Source organism: Schistocerca americana, chromosome X (assembly GCF_021461395.2).
Source record: "Schistocerca americana isolate TAMUIC-IGC-003095 chromosome X, iqSchAmer2.1, whole genome shotgun sequence".
NCBI classification, from domain to species: Eukaryota; Metazoa; Arthropoda; class Insecta; order Orthoptera; family Acrididae; genus Schistocerca; species Schistocerca americana.
Window position 1 is genome coordinate 466,782,252 of NC_060130.1, and position 14,872 is coordinate 466,797,123.

Here is a 14,872-nt window from a genome sequence, read left to right on the forward strand (position 1 = left end):
AAGCTCACAGTCAGAAATGAGGAGTTAGTGTTATTCAGGGCACCTAGCCTAGTAATAGATCCAGCTGCCACTAGCCTAGTCAGTCCCTCTTATGAAAGGTCATCTGAGGATGTTATGTTTATTTGTGGAGGACCTGACAATGTTGTCAAGTATTTGGGGTTAGTCCAATAACCAGTTGTTGCAGGTAGCAAAGTTGTATTTAATGGGAGAGGCAAAAACATTTTTGAGATGCACTGAAGTGTTGAATAAGGTGGAGATGATGAGCTGAAGTGTTGAATAAGGTGGAGATGTTGAGCACTTGAAACAGAGGCTTCTGCAGAGATGTAATAAGCAGAATAGCATGAGGGTCTTTCAAGCACAATTGAGCACTATTATGAAGAGGCGAGGGGAATCCATGGAAGATTTTGCCAACAATATGAAAATTAAATGAATGAACTGTCTCAGAGTGATGAAGCAAATGAAGTTTTGCTGCAGAATGCTGAGGAGAGGGCACTTGATGCTTTCCCAAGAGTAAGAATAAGAATCTTTATTAGCCATTCAGTACTTTCTTATACAATGGGCTTTGTCAATAAGTTCAATTACAGTATAAAGATGGTTATATTCTCATAACAATGTATATATAAATCATATGAATGTTAGGGTAGTACAATAGCAAACATTTGGAATTTTATATAGTGTTAATTTCACAATAAAAAAGAAAACATTATACAAATTTATATTAAGTGGGGATTATTCATGTTGATGACACTGTGCCATTATCATATACATGTTGATAACGCTATGTCATTATCGTAAGATACTGATACAAATATAGAGCGCTCGAAATAGGTCTATGCCTATATGTTGGATATTGTTTTTCCAAATTTAGGTCCTACTACAGGCAGAGGTACCTTTCTCTATGTTAAAACAGCAAATCTGCCATATTACAGTCTTTATATTCTTCAACTGAGTAAGATGCTTTACCTTTGAGCCATTGACCCAATGTTGTCTTAAATTTATTTTTAGATACTGTTTGTACAATTTTAGGGAGCATATTAAACAGTTCGAGGCCTACATATTTATAACTATTATGTATCTTGGACAATCTAGGGTAAGGCAGATCAATTGTATTGTTTCGTCTTGAATTATGGGTGTGGACAGATGACCTAAGGGGATATTGAGCTATGTTTTCTTTTACGTGTAATAAGCAATATTACATGTACAAACAAGGAACTGTCATGATGTTAAGTTTTTTGAAATGTTTCCTGCATGTATCCCGAGGAGATAAACCCGCTATACATCAAAGAGCATTTTTTTGCCATCTAAAAATTGATACTGAATTGGGAGAATTTCCCCAGAGCAGAATACCATATGAAAGATGGGGATGGATATAAGCAAAATATGAATGCAGCTGTAAATTTTGGCTGTCATTATTCCTAAGCTTATAAAGTAGGAACATAGCATGTGCAAGTTTAGAACAGGCGTATGTGATACGTTTATCCCAGCTAAGTTTCTGGTCAATCATCATTCCTAACAGTTTAACAGACTTATTTTCTTTGTCTGATACCTTCAAATTAAAGAATATTTCCTCATATGAAACTTCCTGGCAGATTAAAACTGTGTGCCCGACCGAGACTCGAACTCGGGACCTTTGCCTTTCGCGGGCAAGTGCTCTACCAACTGAGCTACCGAAGCACGACTCACGCCCAGTACTCACAGCTTTACCTACGAGGTACTGGCAGAAGTAGAGCTGTGAGTACCGGGCGTGAGTCGTGCTTCGGTAGCTCAGTTGGTAGAGCACTTGCCCGCGAAAGGCAAAGGTCCCGAGTTCGAGTCTCGGTCGGGCACACAGTTTTAATCTGCCAGGAAGTTTCATATCAGCGCACACTCCGCTGCAGAGTGAAAATCTAATTCTGGAATATTTCCTCAGTTTTTGTTTCATTTATGTATAGGGAGTTTGCATTAAACCAATGAACTGATTTTTCAAATACTATATTATTTTTTTCTCGTACAGATTCAAGAGTCTGTCCTGAATCGATAAAAGTTGTATCGTCCACATAGAGGACTGTTTTACAGGGTAAATACTGTGGCGTATCATTAACATACACTACAAACAGGAAGGGCCCAACTATGGAGCCCTGTGGCACACCTCTTTTTATTGTTTGTGGGTTTGCCAGCTGCCCATTTACACTAACAAATTGTACTCTATTGCTTAAGTAGGATTCTAATAATTTCAGGGTGTCCTGTTCCATGCCATAGTGTCTTAATTTCATGATCAAAGTACTATGAGATACAGTGTCAAATGCTTTACTCAGGTCTAGGAGAGTAGCATAAGAGATTAATTTGTTTTCAAAGCCATCTTATACATCACTAACAATATTTTCAACCACTTTAACTGTGGATAGTTTAGACCTGAATTCATACTGTGAGTTACTTAACAGGTTATTCCTCTCAAAATAGTGATTCATTTGTTGGTGAACACAGTCTTCGATTATTTTAGATATTATTGGGATTAATGACATAGGGTGATAGTTACTTGGATTTGATTTATTTCCTCTCTTAAATATGGGAATAGTTACTGCTATTTTCAAACAATCAGGAAAAATTCCTTGCTGTAACATGCAGTTAATGAGAGTGGTTAGAGGGGACAGAAGATCACTTGATATCTTATTTATGACAAAGTTTGACAGACCATAGAAGTCCTCTGCTCTGGAACTACTTAGTTTGTCTATTGCTTTGCTAACATCGTTTTCAGTTACTGTTGCCCAGCAGAATTTATGAACTACGTTCTTATTTAAACCGAAAAGGGTTTTTTAATCGAGCATGGCTTTGGGGGGAGACAAATCTTGTTTTAAACTGAAGTTAACAAAGTGTGAGTTTAAGATATCTTGGGCTATGGGTATAGTTAGTTGAGTTGTTGGTCTATTTATTTCACTTTTAATTACTTCCCAGACAGCTTTACAGCTGTTTCTAGATTTAAGAATATGGTTATCATTTGCCCTACATTTTGCCAAGCTTATTTCAGATCTATAAATTTTTCTTATTCTAATGTACTCACTGCTGTTATGAGATCTGTCCTTAAACATAAGAAGCATAATCCTGATGCTGTTGAGGTATGGTGTGAACCAATTATTTAGTCTCTGTGGTTTATGAGCTTGGTTATTATTCTGTTGTTTTACTAATCTGGGACAACACTCATCAAATATTCTTGCAATTTCCTCTACAAATAATTTGCTTGTGTTATTCACACACATATCTTTGTATAAGATGTCATTCCAGTTAACTGACCTTAATCTAGTTCTAAACTCTCTCATGTTGCATTCATTCATACATCTAACAGTTTTGTGTTGTTCATCTGAAATGCTGACTGGGACTGTAATCCATAGGCCATCATGGTCAGCTAGGCCTAACTTGACTACTCCAATTTCAACATTATTTTAGTGGACATTACTTATTATATTGTCTAAATGTGCATTATACCTACTAGGCTTATCATTTAGGCAATAGCAATCAAAACCTCTTGAGCTATCCAAGAATTCCAATATATGACTCTGTACCCCTTTCCTAAGGGGTTTGCCACCAGATATGTCAAGGAGTGTGCACACAGGGACATATAAGGATCTCCATTCAACTGAGAAATTAGCGACGAAGTGTGCAGAGATTCATGTGTTGATGGAGGTGAGGGATACTCATGGTACATTGTCTGCAAATTTGAAGTGTTACAATTGTGGATGTACAGGGCACATGCAGAATTAGTGCCACAAGCCTCAGTGTAATTGGGGTGGTACGGTTCATCAACACATTATGGTAATGGTAGTAGGGATGGACAGGGAAGAAGTAAGCAGCCATTAAACAAAGAGGTAGCCAAAAGCCCACTGAAAGGCATTGTCATTAAAATTAGCAGCAACAAGTACTTATGCAGAGGCGGAATGTGCAATAGTGGGTCTGCTGAAGGGATGGAAATATACATTCTTATTAGACACAGGAGTGCATATGTCAGTAGTCAGTAGGAACCAAGTGGATGATGGAACTCAACATGCTACAGATTGTGTGGTGTGGGGGACTATGATACAAGGCCACTGGGATCAATGGAAATATATTTTTTGGTGGAGGCAGTATGTGGAAGTGGTGCCTCATGTAAGCAAGTGTTACAGCATGATCCTGGAGTTAGACTTTTTGCATGAACATCATGCAATGATTGGCCTTTGGCAAGGTGTGATGGAACTTAGTGGGAAGATATTCCAGTTAGAGGAGACCATCACCAATGTAGATCTGTAGCAAAGTGCATCCATCTTAGTGGGAAGATATTCCAGTTAGAGGAGACCATCACCAATGTAGATCTGTAGCAAAGTGCATCCATCTTAGTGGGAAGATATTCCAGTTAGAGGAGACCATCACCAATGTAGATCTGTAGCAAAGTCCATCCATCATAGTGCGTAATTTAATTAAACCATGTATAAATACATTAAGTCTTTATTCACATAACTAAGTACAAAGTGGCACCAAACATTGCTTTGAGTGAGTGTGGAGCCAGACTTACCAGTCGATATGTTATGCATAATAGAACAGCTGGAAGAGAATGATGTATTAATACAATCCAGCAAGTTGTTTGGTTAAAAGGAGTATCATATATGTACAGGAGAAGGACAGCCAGAAGGTAGTACCTGTCAAGATTGACAATTTTGGACCCAAAGAAGTTCTGAGGAAGGAGGATTGGTGCACAGAAGGTGAAGCCACGAGTAGCCATGGGACACCCACAACAAGGAACCCCTTCAGTGCGAAGTCACAAGTTCAGTCTTTGGTAAGGCTCATTTTAAAGTGTTGCATTAACATTTATGACAGGAAGAATATTAGCTGCAAAAGACTCACCATATGCATTAGGAGGGTGGCAGAAAGTGAGTGTCCAAGAGGTGCCAAGGTCAACCTTCTATGGGTTGTACATATTACATTTCATAAAATGGACATTGAAGATACGTTCAGAACAAACCATTAACTTACACCATGAACACAAAATGAAAAATTGGATGCCACAGTGATCACAAAGGTTCGCAGCATCAAGATCAAAAGTGAACTCCTTGGGAATTACAAATCATGCAGGACGTTTAGCTAGGTATCCACTATTAAAGAACACATATAGAATCAAACTGGTGTAATGGGGTGACGAGAACTAATGGAATGTGATGTCATGCAACCAAATGCGAAACAGTCTGTCATGGAGCTTATCGTGAAATTGGCTATCCTTTAAGGCATAAGTGCAGATAGTGCAGTAATATGTTTTATAGGCACGGAAAAAAACACACATCCAGAAGCTGAATTTGTATAGTGGTTCCAGGTGGTATGAACTGCAACATCACACACTTTTCGGGAGGGATAGTTTGCTCTAAAGCAATACATGATTTTTACACACAAACCAGGAATTGAGCAAAAGCAAGTTATTTTGATCAGATATTGGCCAAAAGCAGTGCTCATACCATAGTTGTAGTTCTCTTATGCCATTTTTCCATGCTTACTTGCAGTGATGCAAATATCCCCTAATGCTCTTGCAAGATCATGCACATGGGAAAGAATCACAGAGGCAGAGCACCTCCAACATCTCTCAGTACAATAAATGACTTTTGAGCTAATTTACCATCCAGATTAAAAGTCAGTATAATTCTTTATGAATGTGTTAAGACATTGATGTTAGCAAATCTCAATAAAACTTTCTTGGCACCTCTAATTTCCAGGGTTCCAAATCCACAGTTTGTTGTGCATTGTCAAGTTGACTCTTTTTTGTTATCTTACGTCTCCAAATTCTGTAGTCGTATTTGAAGTTAGGGCAACGGCCTTGCCACAGTGGATACACCGGTTCCTGTCAGATCACCAAAGTTAAGCGCTGTCGGTCGTGGCCGGCACTTCGATGGGTGACCATACGGGCCACCATGAGCTGTTGCCATTTTTTGGGGTGCACTCAGCCTCGTGATGCCAACTGAGGAGCTACTCGACTGAATAGTAGTGGCTCCAGCCAAAGAAAACCATAAAAACAACCGGGAGAGTGGTGTGCTGACCACACGCCCCTCCTATCCGCATTCTCCCATGAGGATGACACAGCGGTCAGATGGCCCTGATGGGCCACTTGTGGCCTGTAGACGGAGTGCTTTTTTTTTATTTGAAGTTATGCAACCATGCACAGCTTTCTTTGAAATCACTGTAATCTATGTCACAGGCAATATGGTGAGCATAATGTAGTAGGTTACTATAATACACATTCTGTAAATTATATCAAGCAACCTTGAAGTGCACAAACATCAGTTTTTGTAACAAGTGCACCTTGTCCTCCCTTGAATATCCATAGTTTTTCTTATGGTCATATTGCTCAGTACTTATTCGAAATCTGTTCATAACAGTCTTTTTACTATGCTACAGATGATCTTCCATGTATGTAACTATGTTTAGTGTGTGCTCCTTGCACGACATTTGTCCTTTACTATGTTTCACTGGAGATGGGATTTGTGGCATCCTGTCTGATAAGGATGATGAACTACATGGGCTCAACACCTGATGTATATTCTCTGCACACTCGAGCATATATGATACCACACATTCTAGTGACTCATCTTGTTGAGTCCGCAGCTCGTGGTCTAGTGGCTAGTGTTGCTACCTCTGGATCACTGAGTCCTGGGTTTGATTCCCGACCAGGTTGGGGATTTCCTCTGCCCAGGGACTGGGTGTTTGTGTTGTCCTCATCATCCCATCATCATCCATGTAACTGGCTAGATTGGGCTATGTACAGATTGGGAATGTGTACGGGTGCTGATGACTGTGCAGTTATGCACCCTATAAACCAAACATCATCATCATCATCATCTTGTTGAAAAGCTAATATCTCAGCTGCCATTTTTTTCTCAATCTGTGAAAGTCCTTGGGTTCATTTTTGACAAAATGTCAAGTTAGGTGACTGTTGTTGTAAATATAATGCAACATTTCCTTTGTTTATCATTTCATTGCTGTGCTTTGTATCAACACCACTAACACTGTATGCGAGTTACCCATCAACTAAGCAATTCAGCTATGCTCCATGGCCTCATTGCTGTGCTCATCACCGGATAACTCTAGTCCCACCCCATGCTGCCATTAATTGCCAATACTGTGGTTGCATGGTACACAATATGTGGGGTATTGAATGCCACAAACATCATTTGCTTTTTGAGAACTGGCATTCAAGTGGTTCCTTGTAAGACTGCATTATGTAAGAACATTGTATAGCCATTATGCATCATTGCAGTCCACAGTAGCAGTGAACTTGAACCGAAAGTGATTTGTATTATTGGTAATAGTACAATATTTTTGATATCAGCTAGTTTCATAATGGAAAAAAATTAAAATGTATTTGTATGATGTGGGCTATAAATTGAAAGTAATAGCATATGCTGAATAATGTGGAAACAGAACAGCTGAGCTACATTTTGGCCCTCCTCCAACAGAAAAAAACCATTTGCAATTGGCGGGCTAGTAAAGAAAAACTGAAAAAAATTAGGAAGACTAAATGTGCAAATAGACAACTGAATGCAAAATGACCAAAACTAGAAGATGACACATTGAAATGGTTTTCAGGACATCGTCAAAATGGCACTGGAATTAATACAAAAATTATTCAAATACATGCTCATAAGCTAGTGCTACGGTGGAACTTAACAGATTTTAAGGGTGGAGTTAGTTGGCGCTGCAGGTTTACGAAGCATCATGGACTTAGGATGCGACCCAGAACTAAAATATCTCAAATAATTCCACAAGAGTATGAAGAGAAAATATTATCTTTTCATCACTTTATTGTTCAACATCAAAAGAAAACTAGTGTGAAACTAAGCCAAATAGCAAATATGGACAAACTCCTCTGACATTTGTAAGTTCTGAGTACAAGAACTGTTGCCATGAAAAGTGCTAAAATATTAATTATAAAAACAAGTGGACATGAAAAAATGCACTGCACTGTTGTCCTGTCATGTTGTGCTTGCAATGCTACACTTAGCCCAATGATTTTTTTCAAACACAAAACAATGTCAAAACCTTCCCAAATACCACCAGGTGTTGTTGTTCACATACATAAACAGGGTTGGATGAATGAAACTGATACAAAATTATGGATTTACAGAGTGTGGGAGAGAAGGAAAGGTGCTTTATGGAAAAAGAGTTCTCTTCTTGTTCTAGATCAGTTTAGAAATCACTTAAAAAATTCTGTGGAAGAAAAACTGAGACAGGGAAATAGAGAGCTTGCTGTTATTCCAGGAGGGCTTACTTCACATCTTCTTGTGCTAGATCAATTTAGTAGTCATTTGAAAAATTCTGTGAAAGAGAAACTGAGACAGGGGTATACAGACCTTGCTGTTATTCCAGGAGGACTTAATTCACAATTGCAACCTCTTGATGTCCTGATAAATAAACTGTATAAAGTGTATATGAAAGAAGAATTGAAAAATGGATGATGGATGAAACCCAAAATGAATTCACACTGAAGGGAGCTTTAAGACAACCTACAATCAAACAAGTGTGTCAGTGGATAAAACAGTCATGGTCTAGAGTGAGAGAATACATTATCGTTAAATTTTTCAAGAAGTGTGGCATAAGTAATGCTCTCAATGGCAGTGAAGAACCACTTATATATGAAAAGGACAACAATGATGACAAAGTGCAAGAAGAAGAAGAAGAAGAACAAGAAGAAGAAAGTTCAAGTGACAATTTTCAGAGATTTGAAGGTCGGCTTAGTTTTGTAAACTAAGAATTTCTTTAGTCTGACTTTGCAATGTAATAAGAAAAATGGTAAAAATGTTATTTTTTTAAAAAAATTGCTTAAAAATTAAGGTGTGTCATATATGCTGTAAAATATGGTGATAGTCCATTGCGATCAGGAATCATGGTTGTGCTGAAAAAAATCTACAGACTGTTCCAAGAAATACAAGTTTTGTTTTGTTTACGTCATCATAATAGTAAGACTGTAACAGATCCATAACACCATAATTCAACATCACAGAGACCATTGATAACTTGAGGCTACACCAGTATTTCTCTACCGTGCATTTAAGAAGTTGATACCATCTTCTGGTTCTGGAGGATTACCTGACGACAGCTTTTTTGTTACCCTGGGGCCATTACCAGTATCAGATGACCATTAGAGCTGAAGAATGCTCGTGTGATGTTAAGCATTTGTTGGACAGAGTGTGGAAGGGGGTGAAGCCTCATCAGTCTCTAGTTTACATGGATGATTTAATTGCATTTTCAGGGGACATGGAAGGACATAGATGATGTTTGAGAGGAGTTTTTAAGAGGTTGTGGGCTGCACATCAGATGTAGAGTACAGAGAAGTGTCATTTTGTGTTGGAGGAAGTAAATTAAGGGCACATAATTAGAAAAGGTGGCGTTGAGAATGGATCCAAGGCTGATGCAGCAGTGGGATTTTCCTGTCCTGAAGACAAGTAAGGAACTACAGTCATTCATGGGACACACTAATTATTACAGGTAATTCATAAGGCAGTTCACTGATACAGGTGACCACTCACACAACTATTGAAAAAGGGTTTGAAATTTGTGTGGATCAAGGAAAGTCAGGAGCATTTGAAGAGCTGAAGAGAGTTTTCATATCGAGTCCAATGTTGATATTTCTTGATTCCCAAAGAGAGTTTATGAGTATAATCCCTGGAAAGCATCTAATCATACTCATGGGTGTGTTCTTCATCACTATATCAGTGATGAGGAATATTCTATTGCTTTTGCATCGAGACAACTTAGCAGGGCCAAGAGGAACTATTTGACCATGGGGAGAGAAATGCTTAGCCTCATACCCTTAAGAGCTAAAGAAACTGGTACACCTTCCTAATATCATGTAGGCCCCCCACGAGCATTCTGAAGTGCCACAACATGATGTGGCATGGACTTGACTAATGTCTGAAGTAGTGCTGGAGGGAACTGACACCATGAATCCTGCACGGCTGTCCATAAGTCCATAAGGGTATGAGGGTATGAGGGGGTCGAGATCTCTTCTGAACAGCATGTTACAAGGCATCCAAGATATGCTCAATAAAGTTTGTGTGTCAGGAGTTTGGTGGCCAGCAGAAGTGGTTAAACTCAGAAGAGTGTTCCTGGAGACACTCTGTAGAAATTCTGGATGTTTGGAGTGTCACATTGTCCTGCTGGAATTGTCCAAGTATGTCGGAATGTACAATGTGTATGAATTGATGCAGGTGATTAGACATTATGCTTATGTACGTTTCAACTGTCAGAGTCATATATAAATGTATCAGGGGTCGTAATCACTCCAACTGCATGTGCCCCACACCATTACACAGCCTCCGCCAGCTTGAGCAGTCCTCTACTGACATGCAGGGTCCATGGATTCATGAGGTTGCCTCCATACCCGTACACGTCCATCTGCTCGATATAATTTGAAATGAGACTCATCTGACCAGCCAACATGTTTCTGTTCATCAACAGTCCATTGTCGGTGTTGACAGGCCCAGTCATCAAGGGTACACAAGTGGGCCTTCAGTTTCGAATGCCCATATCAATGATGTTCCATTGAATGGTTTGCACGCTGACACTTATTAATGTCCCAGCATTGAAATCTGCAGCAATTTGTGGAAGGATTGCACTTCAGTCCTCATTGTTACTGTTCTTGCAGGATCTTTTTCTGGCTGCAGCAATGCCAGAGATTTGATGTTTTACCTGATTCTTGATATTCACGGTACACTTGTGAAATTGTCATAAGGGAAAATACACACTTCATCGCTACCTCGAAGATACTGTGTCCCATCACTCATGCACTGACTGTAACACCACATTCATATTCATTTAAATCTTGATAACCTGCCATTGTAGCAGCAGTAACCAATCTAACAATTGCGCCAAACACTTGTTGTCTTGTATAGGTGATGCCAACGGCAGCCCCATATTCTGCCTGTTTACATCTCTCTGTATTTCATGCCTATGCCAGTTTCTTTGGCACTTCAGTTTATATGGAGTGGCATATTTTCAAAGTTACCTTTATAGGAAGCAGTTTAAAATAGTGAACAATTATGTTGTACTGAAATGGTTATTAGTGCTGAAGGACCCATTCAGCAGTCTGACAAGATGAGCGTTAAGACTCAGTGAGTTTGACTATGAACTGATTCACAAGCCAGGAGAGAAACCTCAAAATGGAGTCTCACTAAGCAGGAAGGTAGCAGTAGTGCAAGCACTGAGTCATGACCTTGCTGCATGAAAGCAACACAGAAAGCTGACAGCAACTGTGAACAATACAGGACACAACCACAGCTCAGTATGTGTGATGGTCTTTTGGGCAAGGTACTAAGTGAGGGCCATGACTGTTGTACCAGCTAAGTTGAAGGAAGAAATTCTAAAGGAAGTGCATGAACATGTGCTGGCGAATTCAGAGAAACAAACTGAAGGGTAACGGACAGATACTGGTGGAAAGTAAGGAAAAGAGATGTGGATCAGTATGTTAAGAATTTGTGCAGTATTCAGACTTGAGCTGTAAGCAAGTACCACAGACTGCCAGAAGCTTCAAAACCATTTGAGATGACTGAGATTGATGTGTAAGGACCATTTATCTGGCTTCCAGCGGGGAACTGTTTTGCGTTGATGATAACTGATCATTTCTCTCGGTATGTTGAGATGATATCAATGGTGAACCAGCAAATGGTTGCAGTCACAAAGGCAATGGTCAACAGATGGATACCAAAGTTCACAGTACCAGAAATGATGATTATGGGTCAGAGGGTGAATTTAATGTCAGATTTGATGAAGGAATTATGTCATTTGTTGCATGTGAAGCAATTAAGAACCAGTCCATTTCACCTTCATTCAACTGGAAGAACAGAATGGGTGCACTGGATGATGAGAAGGATGCTGAACCGCTATGTGAACTATAAAAACAATGACTGAGACACATATCTTTCATTTTCAATGTGTGCATACAAGTGAAAGGACCACACCAGTACACGTTTGTCACTCACAGACAGAAAAATTCCATCACAATTTGATATGATTAATTCAAAAAGAAGCAACAGTGGGGAGTCAGTCCATGAGTTCACAAAAACAGCAACAGAGGTGTGGAAGCAAGAACAGAGGGTGAACATCAAGACATTGGAGAGACAAGAGGAAGCTCTCAAATTTATTGGAAGCTTGCTGCAGTATAGAACAGGACAGTGGATGATGTAGTCTAGTCATTATACACTGAAAGGCAAGACAAAGAAATTTATGACGAGGTACCAAATGTTTATCAGGTAATGGGAACCATATCACCTATCAACATCAGGCCTGCGAGGTTGATGATAGTGTATGTGGGATTCGACCATTCAGACCTCTGTAGCCCATGCCGAGGATAGTACAAGTGGAACAAATATAAAAAGTAAGAAGGAGGAAATGGAGGAGTACATGGGAAAGTGTAAATGAACCTGTGCAAGAAGTGCTATATGCATTGAGGTCAAGGAAGTAGCAGATGTGTTTTTATTGATTTTATTGATGAATATTTAGGATATTATGTGTGGGGTACCCTGAGTAGTATGTTAAGGGAAAGCATGTGAATTTTGTACTAGAACAAGGGTTATTTAGCTTTAATTATATGAAAGATACTGACCAGTGACAGCAGAATTTTTAGAGTGGAGGGAGGAGATGGAAGTCCCTGTTCTCAGGTTCCTGTACACTGATAATTAGGATGGGAAGGATGCTAGTTGTGATTATTTGTGGTGGTGGTGTACCTCTTCATCTGGGGTGCTTCAGAACCAACATCTGGAGGGAGGAGTTCTGTTTGCCAGACAAGCGTATATGGTGATTACTAGTCATCAATGGATATTGTGTTTAGAGTTTAATGCATGGGAATTCCAGAATGAAATAAGCAGGCTGGAGGAGGTGTTTCCTAATTTGTGATGAGTAGCCAAGAACAGGGGAGTACTTCACAAAGTTTCAGGGGAATGCGAGAAATTGCTTAAAGCATATGAGCAGTTGTGAGGCAACGCTGTCTTCCCTACAAAGGCAGAAGAGAGGTTGGATGGAAGCTGGGGGAAGGATTTTGAAGACTGTGTTTAGAACAGCAGATGCTGGTGACATAAAGGAACTGAACAGGACAATGAATGCAGTGAAGGAGCTGCCCAAGGATAATAAGTCAGTGGTGCAGTGGCAAATCATGCAAATAGCGAGATGGGAGATCAGAGTGTTAAACAACATACATACGCTCTGAAAGCTGAAAAACAGGGTGAAGGACTATGCAAAGGCATCAGAGACCACTGTGAACCAGGGTCTGCAGTCATGCAAGCATGAGTAGAAGTACTGCACACAACAGTCACCATACAAGACTACTGCAATTGCTAGCGGACAGCATCTAGGATGCAAGAGTGAAAATGATCAGCTTCAAAAAGGCTATGCATCACATGTTACATGCACAGTTGAGTCCCATCTTGTTGTATCTGCCAGAATTGAAAAGAGTGCAGAGAGAACTTACTTCAGAGCCAGGATTGAAAGCAGAGCCTAGTGAGCAGAATCTGCATTTCTATTATCATATGGTGTCTGTGGAAGTGAGGACAGATCAGGCATGATTGTACCTTTTGATTGGGATCCTCATGTCAGACAGACATGTGCATTTTAAGTGCTACATCATACACTATTATCAGTTGACATTGGGAACAATAGGGAAATTTGTGGAGGTGAGGACATGAGGTGTGTTGCTGATGTCTGAAGGACACAGCCATCCAGTGGTGACAGCTGAAGAGCTGTGACAATGCCAGAGGGGGAAAGTTACAGTATTTACAGCTAATGTGATTCAGAAGGGTACGAATGATGCATAGTGCTGTTATTCATGGGGAGAGGAGGAGGTCGGCATTGTCTGAGGGATATCGTGGAAACCAGGCTGTATTTCTAGCAGGCAGGTCTGTACTTGATTTGTCCCATGTATGACAGTGTGGTTGCAGTAGCAAGTTGTTATGAGCAAGAAAGGTTCATGGGGGTGAGATAGTGGGAACTGGAAGATAGTAGGCTGTTGATTAATGGGTCAGTGTGTAACATAAAAGAGCCAACTTTCCATCTGCAAACCATGATGATCAGAGTTACTCACTAGAACATAACACAGCCACAGCAGTACTGTCTGAATGAGCCACTGGAGATACTCATAAGCAGAACCTCAGCATTTCTGAACCATATGTGGAAACCAGGCCTGATCCATTCCCTGGCGCAATTAATAGCCACTCAAGTAAGGTGAATCTCTGTGGAGCAGCTAATGCAGCATGTTAAACTATATCAGGAAGGGCAATGATGAGTAACTGTAATACCTAGTGCCATAATGACTCGTAACTTAATAAACCTCAGGCATTACCTCTCATCACAGACAACACCGAAGCCAACGGCCTTCACTTAATGACTGAGAGAAGCAGCAATTGCATTGAGTTAAGAGTGCTAACAGACAAGGAACACTGCATGAAATAATCACAGAAATCAATGTCAGATGTATGATGAATGTATCTGTTACAACAGTAAGACTAAATTTGGAGTTAATGAGCTAAGGCACCAAACAACCAATGCAAGTGCCTTTGCTAACAATACAGCATTGCCTACAGCATCTCTCCTGGACTTGTGACCATATCTGTTGGACCATAGATAACCAGAAAACAAGGCACTGTGCAATCTGGTGGTGGCTCCGTAATGGTGTGGGCTGTGTTTACATGGACTGGACTGGGTCCTCTGGTTCAACTGAACCAATCATTGACTGGAAATGGTTATGTTGGCTACTTGGACACCATTTACAGCCATTCATGGTCTTCATGTTCCCAAACAATGATGGAATTTTTATGGATGACATTGCATTGTGTCACCAGGCCACATTTGTTCACAACTGTGGACAATTCATGTGAATGATGTGGCCACCCAGATTGCC

The 14,872-nt window shown here is 40.0% G+C and overlaps 1 protein-coding gene and 1 pseudogene across 5 annotated transcripts in view; one reads left to right on the forward strand and one right to left on the reverse strand.

Moving 5' to 3' along the window:
• The window catches only part of LOC124555780 (fibulin-1-like), a 630,166-nt gene that overhangs the window by 105,064 nt on the left and 510,230 nt on the right, over positions 1 to 14,872 (reverse strand). The window lies entirely within an intron of this gene.
• On the forward strand, positions 5,797 to 5,914 carry LOC124557273 (annotated as a pseudogene).